The following is a 16,320-nucleotide window of genomic DNA, read 5'->3' as shown; positions in this document are numbered from 1 at the left end:
ATTTTTATTTGATTTATTAGAATTGAAAAATTGTATTTGATCTAATTTTCATTTAATAATTTAAACATTTTTAAATATGTTTTTCCATTTTCCATATTATATATATATATATATATATATATATATATATAATTTGTAACTTTTTTGGTACTTTGATAACTTTATATTATTATTAATTGCGTTATAAATGTTTATTTATGTTTTGAATTAGTTTTTATTTTTAGATTTTCCATTTTCATTTTCATTTTGTTGTGTGTTTTTGGTAATTTTTAATGTAATGATTTTTCATGTCTTTTTTGTTTGTTTGTGTTGTGTTTTGTTTTTATTATTATTATTATTATTTTTTTTAAATGAATTTGGTACATAAAGGCTAAATGAAAATGAGAATTGTAAATATTCTATAAATCATTTATCATTATAATATGATCTATTTTATGATTTTGTACAGAATATTTACATTGGTATTTGATCTAATTTTAATTCAATAATTTTATTTTATTTTTTATTTTATTTTCAGTGATGTTTATTATATTGTTTAGTGTGTGTGTGTATATATATATATATATATATATATATATATATATGGAGCTTAACAACTGTAGTCACCAGAAAATAACTTTATATTATTATTAATTACATTATATATATATTTTTTTTTGGTTTCGTTTTTATTACTTTAAGGTAAACTAAAATAAAATGATTTTCTTGGCAGCTAGATGGAAAAAATATGTTTAATTAAAAATATTTTATATAATATTTATATCATTATATATTATATATATATATATATATATATCATTTATAATTATCATCAAATATCTATTGTATTATTTTAAATTTTTATTTGATTTGTTAGAATTTTTACATTTTATTTATTATATTATCTAATTTAAATTTAAGAATTATTAATTATTTAATTTTTAATTTTATTTTAACCTTTCAATGAGGATTATATTGTAACTATTACATAAAATTAAAAAAAAAAAACTATTAAATTAAATAATTTTTTTATGTAAATTATTATTATTATTATTATTTTTACCTAGGTGAAAGTAAATAAGTTTATGTTTTTGTTGTATTTTATTTTAAGCATCAATTTTTTATGGTATTAATTTTAGTTACCTATTATATCCCGGGTGCAAAGTGTGAAATAATGTACGTAAAACAAGAAGTGCAACACTACTCCTGATTGTAACACTTCTGTGTTAGACCAGATAGGCCTTTGTTAATGTAGGTCTTGCAATTTCTGCTATCTTCTTGTTTTACATCATTAAAGATAAAGCTTGTAAAGTCTGCACCACCAAGCAGAAGATTTGAATGGTATTGCAATTCATGTAAAATTGACGCTATTATGATGCTGAGTGGTTGCTTACCTTGCTCAAATCCCTCCTTAAATGTCAGTCTGTGAGGTTTTATGATCCGTCTTATCGTCCAGGAGGTGAAAATCAGTCTGGTTTCTTATTAAAGGAGCAGCATGTTACACAAGAACGTATTTTAATCAAAAAATTACACAATTCACCTTTAAGCTACACCTTAATCTGCTCCATTAAAACCGTAACAGAATAGATGACACGTTTGTCAGGGATTCATCCGAGTGTCCTTTTCTCCATCAGCATGTTTAATGCAGACACACGCTTTGGGATTCACATCGTAACCACTTGATCTGGTAAATGACTCCCTGTAGGAGTGCTGGATTATATGGTTATCACTGCGGTAAATTCCCGGGTTTAACCTGCGCTTTGCTCTGACACCTCCGTCAAGAGTCAGCGTATAATCAGCTGTTTCAACTAAACCGCTCTTTTAAATTCGGCCTGAATTACACGACCTGTCAAAATTGTCATAAAGATGGCAGGTGGGGAGCAATATACCTCCCAATTAAGAGAAAGTATGAGTGAAATAGTGTGTGCTGCTCATACACTGTAAAAAGTGGAACCTTGCAATTGTTACCTTAAAGGAATAGTTCAGCCTAAAATCAAAAATGGGGTAAATGGGTGCCGTCAGAATGAGAGTCCAAGCAGCTGATAAAAACATCACAATAATCCACAAGTAATCCACACCACGCCAGTCCATCAGTTAACGTCTTGACAAGCAAAAATCTGCATGTTTGTAAGAAACAAATCCATCGTTAAGACATTTTAACTTTAAACTGTTGCTTCTGGCTAAAATATGAGTCCTTTGTTCATAATATTACTTGTCTGAATCAGAAGAGAAATATGCACAGATCAAGCACGGTTTATAAGCCAAAACAGTTCTTTTTTCTTTACAAGATGTTAACTGATGGACTTGAGTAGTGTGGATTACTATTATGATGTTTTTATCAACTGTTTGGGCTTTCATTCTGATGGCACCCATTCACATCCATTGGTGAGCAAGTGATGTAATTCTACATTTCTCCAAACCTGATGAAGAAACAAACTCATCTACATCTTTGATGGAGGTTAGAAAAGTTAAATTTTTGGGTGAACTACCTGATTTAATCCATAAAATTTAGTTTTGTTGGTACAAATTAACACATGTAGGTTGATTCGGTGATTTTTAAATGATTAGTTGATTCAGCTGATTTTATTATGTTTTATCTATTTATAAACATTATTTGTGCTTGCAATTATTGCTTGTACTCAAGGTTAGTGATTTGAACAAACTCTTAAAAACCTAATAAGTATTAAACCTCGGCATGTAATTTATTCCATTGCTACGGATGTGAACGATTCCTAGAGGTGCGCTTTAATAAAAAATTAGATGTGCAGTTCCTGCCAGCAGAGCGATAAAATCCATAAACTGTAGTTTTACATTAAAGGAGAAGAGTTCCCCTGATGCAACCTGAGGTTATGTGCTTTATTCAAGGACACTGTATTGAAAGAGGCTGCCAGTAGTTACCCATTTCATGAGGTTTGAATCAGTGAACATTTCATTATAGAATCACTTAAGTACTAGCACATTTTTAAAGGAGAAGTCCACTTCCAGAGCAACAGTTTACAGATAATATACTCACCCCCTTGTCATCCAAGATGTTCATGTCCATTCTCCATTATATGGGGAAAAATCCTGAAATGTTTAACTCAAAAAATATAATTTCTTCACGACTGAAGAAAGAAAGACATGAACGTCTTGGATGACAAGGGGGTGAGTACATTATATGTGAATCTTTGTTTTGGAAGTGGACTTCTCCTTCAATGATTTTTCATAGAATGTGTTTAGACAATATGATTTTTTTGTTTAGTATTAGGATTCGTGCTCTAAGAATATTATGCATTTTGGATTTTGTGTGAACCATTTGGAAAAATTCCATTGGTATCCACTGGATTCTTTCCTCAGTTTTTTGAACATTTAAAATCAAATGAATTCAAAGTCCTTTTAAAGCCATTGGAGACGTTTTGCCTGGAGACCTACAAGCTTTGGTCATAAATAGTCTGAATAAACATCCCATCTTGGCCTTATACAGCTGCATGCATTACATTTTCTGAATAAATCATGCTGATTTTAAAATGTGCAGAATATTCCTGTATACTGTACATGTTATTTCCATAAAGCAAAGAAATGTTCATTGTTTTCCCACTTTTCTCTTCTAGAAGTACTGGAGGTGCTTGCTTAGGAATGTAACAGTATTAAATAAATGTGACCCTGGACCACAAAACAAGTCATAAGCGTCAGTTTTTTGTAATTGAGATTTATACATCTAAAACTGAATAAAAAAAAAAGCTTGAAAATCTGGAACCTGAGATGCAAAAAAATCAAAATATTGAGAAAATCGCCTTTAAAGTTGTCCAAATGAAGTTCTTAGCAATGCATATTATTAATCAGAAATTAAGTTTTGATGTATTTACAGTAGGAAATTTACAAAATATCTTCATGGAACATGATCTTTAATTAATAGCTTAATGATTTTTAGCATAAAAGAAAAATGTATAATTTTGACCTACACAATGTGTTGTATTTTTTGTTATGTAATGATTGTATGTGGCTATTGCTACAAATATACCTGTGCTACTTATGACTGGTTTTGTGGTCCAGGGTCGCATATATTATCATATGAAGTAAAAACATATGAAACCTATTGGAAGTCAGAGCAATTTTATATAAAAACAAGTATATTTAGCCCATACAAATATGTGTGTTTATGTATGTGTAATACATTTTTTTAAAGGAGAAGTCCACTTCCACAACAAAAATTGACAGATAATGTACTCACCCCTTGTCATGCAAGATGTTCATGTCTTTCTTTATGTTTTTTGAAGAAAGTGGACAGATATGGTGCCCTGATTTTGAACTTCCAAAATGCAGTTTAAATGCAGCTTCAAATGATCCCAGATGTGGTTGTAAACGATCCGAGCCGAGGAAGAAGGATCTTATCTAGCAAAACGTCAGAATCGTCCTATATCGCTGTTTTACCTTTTTTGTTATGGATTTTTGATCTTCTTTGCATGTTCACTTTGCAAAGACTGGATCGGTACTTTGAGATTTTGAGTGTTTGAGATTAAAAAGTATTTAAATAAAAATTTTTTTTTATAAAAATAACCAATCTTTTCACTAGATAAGACCCTTCTTCCTCGGCTGGGATCGTTTACAACCGCATTTGTGATCGTTTGAAGCCGCATTTAAGCTGAATTTTGGAAGTTCAAACTCGGAGCACCATAGAAGTCCACTATACGGAGAAAAATACAGAAATGTTTTCCTTAAAAAAAACACTGAAGAAAGAAAGACATGAACATCTTGGATGACAAGGGGGTGAGTACATTATCTGTAAATTTTTGTTCTGGAAGTGGACTTCTCCTTTAAGACTGGTTTTGTGGTCCAGGGTCATATATATTGTCATATGAAGTAAAAACATATGAAACCTGTTAGAAACTGGAGCAATTTTATATATAAACACGTATATTTAGCCCATACAAATATGTGTGTTTATGTATGTGTAATGCATTTTTGAAAATAAATGTCATGTGCAAAAATAAAAATATCATTAAAAAATGACAAAAACAGAGGTTTTTGCATATAGGGTGTTTTAATAAAATTGCACATAATTAAAATATATATTCTTGACAAACATGGTTGATTAATGCCAAATTAAAAAAAAAATCATCATATTGTTAACATGTATTTGAAATTGTATATTATAGGTAACATGTAGTGCAATATCACTCTTAATATAGGACATGTCATATATGTGACCCTGGACCACAAAACCAGTCTTAAGTAGCACAGGTATATTTGTAGCAATAGCCAAAAATACACTGTATTTTTATTTTATGCCAAAAATCATTAGGATATTAAGTAAAGATCATGTTCCATGAAGGCATTTAGTACATTTCCTACTGTAAATATATCAAAACTTTTTAATTTTTGATTAGTAATATGCATTGCTTGGACAAATTGAAAGGTAATTTTGATTTTTTTTTTTTGCACCCTCAGATTCCAGATTTTCAAATAGTTGTATCTCGGTGAAATATTGTCCTATCCTAACAAACCATACATCATTGGATGTGTATATATCTCAATCTTAAGCTTAATTTCCAATTGTTTCTTATGACAAGTTTTGTGGTTTGTCCAGGGTCGCATATTACATTTCCATATAGGTGCATGCAAAAAGATCTGATCTGTGATCCTGCCATGTAAATCTATGTGTTTTCCTTATTTATTTATCACTTAATGTAACAGCAGGCACCTCTTTTATAAGTCACGATTAAAGGAATCGTTCCAGTTTCTAGCACAAATAATTAAGTAATGTTTAGTACACAGTTTGAGGGTTTTCTTCAGATCACAACCCCAAAGTTTGAGCAACAGCTGTAGCCTTGCCTCTTCCTCCACAGGAGAAAATTAGAGAAACAGAACGATAGAAATGGAGTGAGAGCTCCAGCCGGGCTCCGCAGCTTTGATGATGTCTCTGTAGTCGGAGATGTAGTGCTGCTTGACTCGCCTATAGAGTCGCTGAATCATCTTTATGTTCCTCGGAGGCTGATGCAGCTCCTGCGCTGCGGGATGCAGCAGTGAGGTTATTATAGTTTGATTTATTCTGAGAATTGAGATGCTCCGCATGTACAGCAGCCAAATGTGCCACCAGAAGCATCTAATTAGTGGCACATCTTGTGTGTTTTGTTGTCCGATGGCCAGCGTAAATAAGCAAAATAAGCACACGAGATGTGACGTACAAACACACTGGATGCTCATTAGAGCAATGTTTGATGACAGGTTTTGCACTAATGTCTACCATATTCTTCTCCATTTAATTTTTTCAAATGGACAGATGCAGATGCAGCATTCATTTACGGGATATTATCTACTGCCATGATTTTGGAAAAGCTTATAGTTGCCTGACTGGAAGATTAAGTTGTGATATTTTGGATTAAAAATTATGAGTTTAAAAATGTCTGGTAACACTTTGCTCAAAGCTTCTGTAAATGCATTAGTACCTTGTGATGCATTAAGTGCCTTGTAATGCACCTTATGCGTTGTATGATTTTATGAATAATTGTAGCACATTTATAAAACTTTGTAATATTTATATTTTTAGTGTTACACCTTTAGAAAGTATATTTCATTAAAACAGATGAAAGACAACCAGCAAGGAGTTTGCAAATATAATGATGCATTTTAAATTAAACCTAAAAAATAAAATGCATTACAACATACAATATGAAATCCTTTATAATGCATATATATATATACACTACCGTTCAAAAGTTTGGGGTCAGTAAGACTTGTAATAATCTTTAAAGAAGTCTCTTATGCTCATCAAGGCTGCATTTATTTGATAAAAAAAAAACAAAAAAACAGTAATATTGCAAAATGTTTTTACAATATAAAATAATGTTTTTTATTTTAACATACTTTAAAATAGAATTTATTCCTGTGATGAAAAGCTGAATTTTTATCAGCTGTTACTCCAGTCTTAAGTGTCACATGATCCTTCAGAAATCATTCTAATATGCAGATTTATTATTAGAATGATCAATGTTGGATAATATCAACAGTTGTGCTGCCAAATATTTTTTGGAACCTGTAATTTTTTTTTTTTCAGGAATAACAAGTTTAAAAAGTACAGTGTTTATTCAAAATATAAATATTTTATAACAATGTAAATTATTTATAATTACCTTTTAATAAACTTTTAATTATTAACTTAATACATCCTTGGTGAATAAAAGTATTAATTTCTTAAAAAAAAAGAAAAAAGAAAAGAAACAATAAAAATGTACTGACCCCAAACTTTTGAACGATAGTGTATATATATATATATATATATATATGTATTAAAAGCTTTAAGTAAAGTTTTACCAATAGAAAAAAAGAAACATGCATTAATGAATTATTAACAATAAGATCAACAACATACATTTACATGCAATAAAATATATAGGGTAAAATTTTATTTCATCCCTGCTTTAAGAAAGTAAATAAGGTAAATTCTGATTTAATTTCATGTTGATTCTGCTGAAATATACTACTTTAAGTTCTAGTTAAGCTCAATCAACAACAAGCCAAAATAAAATAAAATAAAATAAAGGAAATAATTAAATAAAAAATAAAATAAAATAAATAAAATATTTAAGTGAATTATAGAGAACTACAAGTTTCTTGGAAATATTAATAATGTATATTGTTAATTAATAACAAATTGTACAATAAAAATATGCATTAATATATTTGTTTACTAATTTGTGTATTCATCTATAAATACATTAATTAAATTACAAAGTGATTAATTATTTGATATTTTAATGGGCAATAAAAAGAGTAATTATAAAAGATTTAGAAATGAAATATGAATCCATTAATAAATAGTTCAAATTAAAGTGCCAATTTTTTTTAAAAATGCCAATTTTTATAGAATGTAAATGGCAAAATGAGAAGCCTTTAATTTTATAAAAGCACAAACTTTAATTGTTCTTATCAACCTTGCGTTATTCAAGCTGTAAACTTGTTTAAATCTTATTTTTTGTAGTTTATGACATTGCATCATAATCACAATAGATGCAACAGAAATAAAAAAACAGAGAATAAAAATGACTAAAATTTGATTTGATTTCATGTTGATTCTGCAGAAATATTCCAGTATGAGTACTAGTTAAACTCAGTCTCGCTTATCAAGCAAAAAAAAATTGCAATTTAAGTGATTTATAGAGAACCTTGGAAGTGTCTTGGAAATATTAAAAGTATTTTGTGAATTAATAAAAAATGGTACAACAAAAATATTCATTAATAAATTTGTTTACAAATGAATTAATTAATTTATTTATCTATAAATAAATTAAATTACAAAGTAATTATTTTAAAGGGCAATAAAAGGAGTGATTATAAAGGGAGTAATTATTAATAATTAATAATTAAAATGAATGTGAAGCTTTTCAAATTTTTCAAAAGCGTTAATTGTTCTGTTAAAAATTGCATGATTAAATCTTAATTTTTACAACTGTGATAGAGTTTATGGCATTGCATTATAATGCCAACAAAGTTGTAACATAGGAAACGTTAGCAAGCTTTTTTTTTTTAAATCAACACTTATTTTGTTGAAGCAATATATTTTAACGTTTAGGGATTTACTTCCATTGTAAGTGCCTTACTGCAACCCAGATTTTTGCTTTTCTATGCATAAGTGGAAATTAAATTTTCGTTCCTGCCACAAATGCGGTTCATTAGGCTTAAATTGCTCTGAACCTGGAATATTCATTTATGCTAGTTTCTCTTTTTTGTATTGTTAAAAAAAATATTATGACCTATGTATCTCTCTCTGCATACTCTCTCATCCTGATAGCTGAAATTCGTTTGAGCGATTGAGTCTATACTCTCCTAAATATGGCAATAGTACAGTAACTGATGTGAGCGATCGAATGCGGTTGAATTTCTTGGCTGGTTTGAGCAGATGCCACCTCAAGAGTTCTGAGATTCATCAGTGTCTCTCGGTGAGCGATGACGATGTGTCGCGCGTCTAGTCAGCAGGAGGTGTGTCTGTTCCACTGATACCAGCAGAGATTAAAAGATCTGCACAATGTGGAGGGGGAAAACAAGGCTTTCTTGTTAGTATAGGGTTAGTGATTGATGCTCTCCATTCCCTGTTATCACGCACTGCAGACGTCAGCATTGTCATCCTGTACAGATCAGTAAACCTGGATCCATTATTCATGGGGTTCCCTTCCTAAACAGTCACACATGAGTGTGAATATGGATGACTCACTGTTTTATATGTTTATATATATTTGTTCAAATCTGCATTTATTTGATCAAAAATAAAGTAAAAATTGTGAAATATTTTTACAATTTAAAATAATAGTTTTCTACATGAATATATTTTAAAATTTTATTTATTTCTGTGAACAAAAGCTGGATTTTCAGCATCATTACTCCAGTCTTCAGTGTCACATGATCCTTCAGAAATCATTCTAATATGCTGATTTGCTGCTCATGAAACATTTCTTTTCAGGATTCTTGATGAATAGAAAGTTCAAAAGAACAAAACTAATTTGAAATACATTTTTGTAACATCGTAAATGTCTATTCTGTCACTTTTTATCAATTGTATGCATCCTTATGCAAAAATCTGTGATTGACAATATTCAATACATCTCACAGACTTAATTCAATGGCATTTGTTTTCTAATCTTGTGACCTCACATTTACTCTGCAATGTTTTTGTCCTCTGAGATCATGTCTTGTTCTGTTCCAACACATCCTGTTCCTATATGTAGAAGATCAATCGGACTCTGCTGAGACTGTTCAAAGGGAAGGTTTAACTTTGAAATACACTTCCATGATTTTGTATTCAAGTGGGCAGCTGCAGAAACGTTCCTTTCCTTTGAGGAACTGAACCGAGACTCGCACCACGTTTTCTAGGAACACACGCTGTCTCAGCAAACACTGTGTTCTGCTATGGGGAAGCTTATATGGTGGGTTAATTAGTGGTGTTCGCTAGGGTGAGCACTATAATGATGGCTCAAAATCCTATGCTAAGTAAACTTTTTGTCATCTGAACAGATTTGGAGAAATGTAGCATTCCATCACAAATGGATGTGAATGGGTGCCGTCAGAATGAGAGTCCAAACAGCTGATAAAAACATCACAATAATCCACTCAAACGGCTATGTTTGGACTATCTTTCTGGCATACTACTCATAGTATTTCCATTATATTCCATTATAAACATAGCTTTAGAATTTGTGGAAGTGTGTCTTTGTGATACTTTCAGCTCGCCTTAGTAAACAAACCGCTCTGACAAACCTGGAGGTGTTTCAATTAAGCTTGTCCATCGATAGTGTTTGTAAAAACACAGGTATATAAATTGTACAGCTTGTGTCATGTGTTATTGACTCTGAGCACATTTGCATTGATCCACTGAGTGACTCACCTGTAGATCAATGCATTTCATTAAACATGTTAGTGACACTGTAATGAGAAAGACTACTGTGACAACCCAAACACCTCATGATGAAGAACATTAAGCCTGAAAACAGAATCAGCAACTTCGTTGCAGCTCTTAAAGGAATAGTTCACCAAAAAATTAAAATGTATATGATTTTGTGTCTTCTTTAGATGTAAAGAAATGTAGCATTCCATCACTTTCTCATCAATGGATCTTCTGCAGTGAATGGGTGCCGTCAGAATGAGAGTCCAAACAGCTGCTAAAAAAATCCACAAGTAATCCACACCACTCCAGTTCATTTTGTGAAGTAAAAAGCTGTGTTTTTCTAATAAACAAATCTGTCATTAAGACATTCGTAATATTGCTCTCTCCAATAAAAAAGTTGTCTTATTTGAATCTGGAGAGAAATATGCACAAATCAAGCACTGTTTACAATTAAAAACAGCCCAAAAGAGCTCTAAACACTGAAAGTGTTGGTGGATTTTGATGAGAGACAAGAGGAAATGTACTTTTTTACTGGAGGAAGTGTTATTATGGATTATAGACTCATATTTTGGCCAGAAGCAAAGGATTAAAGTTAAAATGTGTTAATGATGGATTTGTTTCATACAAACATGCTACTTTTCGCTTTATAAGATGGTATTTTAGAGTGTCCTAATATTGTGTTGGAGTCTTCTACAACAGTGCATCTAAGGTCAGAAAACATTGTAATTTTCTCAGAATATACATTTAAACATACAGTCATTTGGCAGTGGTTTTGAAACGGTTTGTTTGAACCAGCTTTGAGTGTAATGTGGGTAAACCCCGCCCTTCCATAAGCCTGCTCTGCTCTGATTGGTCAGCTGGCCAGACCTGTTGTGATTGGCATAGAGTTAGCGAGTGCTAACGTGTGCCAAGTCTGCAGTTGTTTTTGATGTCCGCGGGTTGAATCGACCCCAATAACGTCATATTTAGACTAACGTAACCCTGATAAAAAGAATGTATTTCACACCCCGAAATGCGTTTTAATGGGGAACCCCCCCTCGAAACGTGATTGGGCTAGTTTTGCGTAGCAATTAGGCGGTTTTGTTGTGAAAACCTGGCAACCCTGAGCACTTTTACATAAAACAATAACATAGTGCTCCAGTCCGCTTTTAAATTAATAACGTAAAAACATTTTGCTTAACACTTATGCAAGTGAATCGTGCCCACAGCTAAAGTTTAGCTGCAAAACTGTAAACGCATAACAAAATAATAATGTTGGATACGTTAGCCGAGTGCTAACGTGACTAACTAATGAAACAACACAGTTTGTAAACCAAAATATGTCAAAGTTATATTCTTTATTATTAAAAGAATTAATTAGAACAATGACATTCTACTTTAATCGACACATTCTTAGAAATTAGTGGGTTCACAGCGAATTATCAGAACTATTTCAGTAAGACAGTAATATTGTGGTTTATCTGGAAATCAAAAGCTGCACTAGGTACACTGTAAAAAAAACAATTTGTTGAGTCAGCTTAAAATAATTTGTTACCCGTTACCAGTTTGTTTAGTCAACTTGAAATGTTAAGTTGTACTAAGTGACAACTTGGATATTTGAGTTGATTCAACTTAAAATTTTAAGGCAGCTGGGTAACAAGCCCAGCTTTTAAGTTTAACAAACCACATTTTTGGTTTAGTCAACTCAAATATCTGACAGGGTAACAAATTATTTTTAAGTTGACTCAGCAAATTGTGTTTTTTTTTTTGTTACTATTTTTACAGTTTATACATCACATATCAGCACAAAATAATAGATATTTTAAGCACTCAATTGAAAATGTACATATAATGTATCAACCTGTACTTACAGGTTGTGGTTTGGAGACGCTTGTTAGTCCAAATAAAGAAGATTAGATGCCAAAGAAGATGAGTCCTTGGTAAACTAATGAGCACACAACAAAAAGTTCGAATTGTGTTTCTGTGGTATCGTGGAAAAATTAATTTTAACTACTGATTCTTCACATTATCATCTTTCGGCAATGAAAACTAAACAAACCTGCTTTCACAGCACAGAACACAGCGTCTCCTTGACACAATGTAAACACATCTTGTGGGCAGGTCAGGCTGTTTGTATTTCGAGGGCAGGCGGGATTATGCTAATATGTTACCTAGTGACGTAGATTGGTAACAGGCAGAAGAATCGAAAATATGATGACTCGTCAAGGCGTAAAACTTGTTCACTGTAAAAAACAAAACAAAAAAAGTTTGTTGAGTCAATCTAAAATAATTTGTTACCCTGCTGCCTTAAAATTTTAAGTTCAGTCGACTCAAATAAGTTTAGTCAACTTGAAATGTTAAGTTGTACTAAGTGACAACTTAGATATTTGAGTTGACTAAACAAAAAAATTTGTTTGTTAAACTTAAAAGCTGGGCTTGTTACCCAGCTGCCCGCAAATTTTTAAGTTGATTCAACTCAAATATCTAAGTTGTCACTTAGTACAACTTAACATTTCAAGTTGACTAAACCTTTTTGAGCTGACTGAAATTAATTTGTTTTTTATGATGCACTTTTTTTATTAACAACTTTGCTGACTGTTTACATTTAAAGGATATATGTGTCACCCCTGTGGACTGTTTATGTTGGTTTCTCCCTTCTGTGCCCATATATGGTCTTTCCTGTTCCATTCCTTGTTAAGTTATTATTGGTTAATCACTCACACCTGTCCTTGTATCGTTAGCACCCCTTAATAAGTTGGATTCAGTTCTGTGTTTCTTGTCGGATCTTAAGGTTAAGTTGGTGTGTGTTTCCCTGCTGTTCCTGTCTGGAGTTACCTTTTGTGGATGTTATTAAAGACTTTTTGTTATATTTCATCTTCCTATGTCTCCTTCCACACGACGGTGACAATATGTATTTTTCGATTGTGTTTTTATTAGATATTCGGACTCTCATTCTGATGGCACCCATTCACATCCACTGGTGACGCAATGCTACATTTCTCCAAATCTGATGAAGAAACAAACTTATCTACATTTCGGATGGACTGGGGTTGAGTACATTTCCAGCAAATTTTCATTTTTGGGTATACTATTCCTTTAATTAATTAACATAATGAAACAAATAACTCTTTCTTTCAAATCACGTCTTGTACTGAATGAAAAGACAACGAGTCAAACTCATTAAAACAAATGCAGTCCTCCTGGAACAGAGTGAATTATGTTGCTCGTGTTCTCTTATAGTTTGCAGTCTCACTTCACTAATCCCAGACAGATATTAGTGGATTATCACACCACTGTTTTCGTGATAATCCTCCATCTTTACTAATTTCGTATTGATAGAATGAGCAAAATGTATTTAACATGAACTTATAACCAGTAATAGGTGTAGGATGCCATCTTAGAGAGACACAGACCACAATTCAGGTTCCAGGAGAAGAGTCTTCTTTTGTTTTGTTAACATTTTTGTTAATGACTCGAAATGGGAAGCTCAATAAACCGCAGTCAATTCGCGTTAGTCAGACAGTTTTTTAGGTGTCAGCTGATAGTAAAGTAATAAATGATTCTTAAAGTGATCTCATTATGTAAAGAGAGAGTATGTAATCAGCGCTTCAGGCCTGCCAATAGTCTAATGGAGCTCCTTTTAACATCAGAGAATTGTGGAAGTTGTACTATTGTTAGTAGAAATAATATTATTTTTAAATGTATACAGTTATACAGTAGACAAAAGGTTTTGGACAGTAAGATTTTATGTTTTTTTAAAAAAGACTTTTCTGCTCACCAAGCCTGTATTTATTTGATCCAAAATACAGAAAAAACAGTAAAATTGTAAAATATTTTTTACTATTTAAAATAACTGTTTTCAATTTGAATATATTTTAAAATGTAATTTATTCCTGTGATCAAATCTACATTTTCAGTATCATTACTCCAGTCTTCAGTGTCACATGATCCTTCAGAAATCATTCTAATATGCTGATTTGCTGTTCAAGAAATATTTTGTGCTATTATTATTATTATAATCAATATTTTAAACAGTTGAGTATTTTTTCCTAGATTCTTTGATGAATAGAAAAATCCATTATCTGAAATAAAAAAAGCTTTTGTAACATTATACACTATAACATTGGAAAGAAATGATAGAAATGAATACTTTTATTTAGCAAGGATGCTGTAAATTGATCAAACGTGATGATAAAGACATTTATAATGTTACAAAAGATTTCTATTTCAGCTAAATGCTGTTCTTCTGAACTTTGTATTTATCAAAGAAACCTGAAAAAATTCTGATTCAGCAAATCAGAATATTAGAATGATAAAGGATCGTATGACTGGAGTAATGATGCTAAAAATTCACAGGAATTCACAGGAATAAATTACATTTTAAATATATTCAAATAGAAAATGGATATTTTAAATAGTAAAATTATTTCTAAATTTTGCTATCTATCTATCTATCTTTATATATATATATATATATATATATATATAAAGATAGATTGATATATAGTAAAATTTAGAAATATTTTTGCTAGATGGCGTTAAAAAAAAAAAAAAATATATATATATATATATATATATATTATTATTATTTATTTATTTTTTTTACGCCATCTTGGCCACTGTAAATAGAAAAGAATGTTGTTGTCCTTATGATTAAATTAGTATAAAATAGTTTTTAATTATAGATAAATAAATATATATGTATTAATTTATATATGTATATGTGTATATTCATTTAATTTAATTATTTAAAATTAAATTTTTAAGAACGTCTGTGTGTGTGTGAAAATGTCCCATTTAAAACTTTCTCTGCACACCTTTTAAGGTGCTTATGTTCTTTAATCGTTTTTCATTAATGAAACAACTGCAAAGGGAAAGGATTTTAAGACTTTAATGCTTTAATCTGTGTGTTTTGGCTTCCGCTGCTCTGCCTTCCCAAAGAATTAACTACAGCATTTAAATCAATGCACATTTGTGCATAAAGCACTTTAGGACAATGATTTGATTTGTTCATACTCTCAGCAGTCGTCTTTCGGTACCAGAGCTGTTGTTTTGCAATCTCAAATCAAGTCTTCACGGCTTAAATATTCATAGATGGGAATAGCAGACCAATTTTCATTTTAATTGTCACCACCTCTTTGGAAATCACCGCGGTGGCCCCCAGACTTCATTTTAATTTCCACACTTGTATGTATTTGTAGTGCTGGTTTCAAGACGCCGACCTCTAATGGAAATGTATCCGAGTCCCTTTCTGAATCGCAGTGGCTGTAAAATAGCTCTGTCCTGTCCTATTCTAACAGACACTCTGAAATTCACAGACTGAATTTCAATGCAAAGTACACACAACGTTCCAAACATTAAAATCAATTCTGAGTGTCGTCAGTCCCATTTAAATCAATATGAAATGTCTTTTGCAACACATTTTGCTTTAATAATGCAATGCAGTTCTGTTAGAATCAAGACATTCAGTGTTTTGTTCCAGTCATAGATGTGGGAAAAGCATTAGCATGCTTTGTTTTCTGTTGACTTGAGGTGGAATCTGTCTTAATTTGAGTCTGTACGGATGTGAACTTCCACAGAAAGTTGCGAAAGCTGGATTAAGCACTCCAATTTACAGATAATATGGTATCTCTTCTCAATAAATTATGCTGGAATTACTTCAGTCAAATTCTAATTTGCGCTTGGAGAAAGTGCTTTTGTTTGCAGCACTGCAGTCTGAGAAACATAAGCTCTGTTCTAAATGTGCTGCCTATCTAGACAGCATTTTAAGACATCATACACAAACTCCTGATGCATAATTACGCTGCTTTAGAAACTGTCTTTTGGACAAATTTAAAGATAGAAATTGCATGTGGAAAAATGCATCAAAGATGGCAGACGAGTTGTAACTATATACAAATACTACTAAATATAAGTACATGTACAAAGTAGTATTAATTAGCATGCTTAATAATTAAAAATATGTAATGATATATATTAATTTATAAAGTAATATTTGTGTTATGTTT

The sequence above is a fragment of the Labeo rohita genome, chromosome 13, assembly GCF_022985175.1.
Source record: "Labeo rohita strain BAU-BD-2019 chromosome 13, IGBB_LRoh.1.0, whole genome shotgun sequence".
NCBI classification, from domain to species: domain Eukaryota; kingdom Metazoa; phylum Chordata; class Actinopteri; order Cypriniformes; family Cyprinidae; genus Labeo; species Labeo rohita.
Note: the sequence above shows the minus strand (reverse complement) of the source record.